This window comes from Camellia sinensis, chromosome 4, assembly GCF_055761805.1.
Source record: "Camellia sinensis isolate YWXY chromosome 4, ASM5576180v1, whole genome shotgun sequence".
In the NCBI taxonomy this organism is placed as follows: Eukaryota; Viridiplantae; Streptophyta; class Magnoliopsida; order Ericales; family Theaceae; genus Camellia; species Camellia sinensis.
The window spans coordinates 70143189-70145253 of NC_138964.1; the positions used below are offsets into that span (position 1 = coordinate 70143189).

General features: G+C 31.8%; 1 long non-coding RNA gene across 1 annotated transcript; it reads left to right on the forward strand.

The window, feature by feature from the left end:
- The first annotated feature begins 311 nt into the window (after positions 1-311).
- Positions 312-1325, forward strand: LOC114257362 (uncharacterized). Its single transcript, XR_003627596.2, has 3 exons — positions 312-633; positions 763-844; positions 963-1325. It is a non-coding gene; the product is annotated as an uncharacterized LOC114257362 (long non-coding RNA).
- The last annotated feature ends 740 nt before the right edge of the window (positions 1326-2065 follow it).

The window sequence follows — 2065 nt, forward strand, 5'->3', positions numbered from 1 at the left end:
TGTTGGATTGGGTCAAACAAGTCATCCTTTGTTTGGCTTCTTCACTCCCTTCCACTTTTTATAAACCAATTTGCAAGCAACTTCCACTACTATAGTAATAATTAAACATAATAATTTAAGCCTATTGCTTCAATTATATTTTGGCACAATAGTACAGTAAACTACATCTAGGCCTATTGCTTTCTCTCTCTCGTTAGTATAGTTTGGTAGCTAAATTTCAAAATAATATTTTTTGGTTTTTATTTTTTCATTCTTTTCTTGCAATTCTTGTATATAAAGCTCCAACCTTTACAATTGTCTCCACCAAAGTAAAATTTCGGTTTTTGAGAAAATTAGTTTTGATCAATCAGGTGATTCGCACTTCATTTGTTGATTTTTGTCTTTTAATTTGTGTTTGTTTATTTGAGTACTGATTGTGAGGATTGAATTGAAAGTTGAGGTTTGATTTTTTTTCAAGGTATGTGAAGTTAGGTTGTAATTTGTTTGATTTGTGGTTTTTTTTTTTTTTTTTAATTTAATTGTGAATTTTAGATTTTCAACTTCAAGAAGGAAAATCAGTAATAGTTTTAAATGGACAAACCACAAAACCCCCCACCAAACCCATCTCCATTGCGAAGTGCCCAAGTTTTCCAGGTAATATGCAATCGAGTTTGTTATGTCACTTGGTTCATGCAAGTATTCCCTGACTTATTCTTTCTACTTTCATGCAAGAACTTGCACATTTTAATCATGGAAATCCTTGTTTGGCTATGGACATTTTAGGTATATTAGAGAGAGAGCTTGAGAATAGTAAGCATTATATCTTTCACATTCAGAGAGGTGGTAGCTGATGTAGAATACAAGGGTAAGATAATCGATTAAATTTTGATGAAAATGTGAACATTTGAGAGTGAATTAACCCCATTTCAGAACAACCATTAGTTTGTATAAGAAATAACCCGATTTCTTCTATGTTTATCCAGGAATTAAACAACGGAGGGGTACCTTAGTCCTGAAGGCTGGAAGGTTATGTCTTTATTGGAGAATATTCATCACAATCTAGAATTCTTTAGCAACCCTCAAAAGTTAAATCTATCAAGATTCGAGGTATGGTCAAGATTAGTATTGAGATTTTCCTCTATGTAGTTTTTTTTTCCCTAAATTTTTTTCTTGGTGCCAAAGCCCTATACATTTATGCCATTTAGCAGTGGGGTACACGACTGTCCGGGGGAGTGAGCTTGCAAAGCTGGAGACGCACATTCTGATTCTACATCCCCTTGCGATGTTCAAAGACTAAATTCTGTCTCTGATCAGTTTTGTTCTTTGATGAATGCAATTCTATTTCGTTTCTTCTTGTTCATACTTTATGGGAATAGATTTTACTTGCACGAAACGGGGCAGAGCCGGGAGCGGGAGCGGGGAGAGGGAGCAATAGAAGTTTCTTAAGTTGGGAGCGCCTCGGGAAGCGTTTATATATACATATATATATATATATATATATATATGTATATTATGTATATATAAATAAAAATTAATTCAAAAATTCATTTATATTAAATATCATTAATTCTGTGCACTATATTATGGAGTGGCTTACATTGTGCACTATATTATGTATTTATTTTTTGGAGTGGCTTATTTTTTGGGGTGGCTTGACAACTAAAAGAGATCTGTAAAGAGATCTCTAATTCTCATCATTAATTCTGTGCACTATATCCTTGGTCCAATTATGCACTATATTATGTATTTATTTTTTGGAGTGATTTTATTTAAATATATTAAATTTGATGACTTATATTGTTATACAAAAATATAATAGAATCTCATTAGAAAATTCATCACTAATACAAAATATCATTCACTGTGTTTGGTTGTGATTTTTTAAATATAATTTTTTGAAAATTTTATACAACTTATTTGATTATTTTAAAAAATGAATTATGTTTTCAAAAAAATAAATGAGCCATATGATTATTCACGTGATGTGGGAATAGGTAGGCTTTAGTAGAACCTACTTCTGCTCCTCTTTATTACCTTTGGCATTTGTGCAAAATAGATTACTCCCTCCGTCCCAAAATATTAGTCC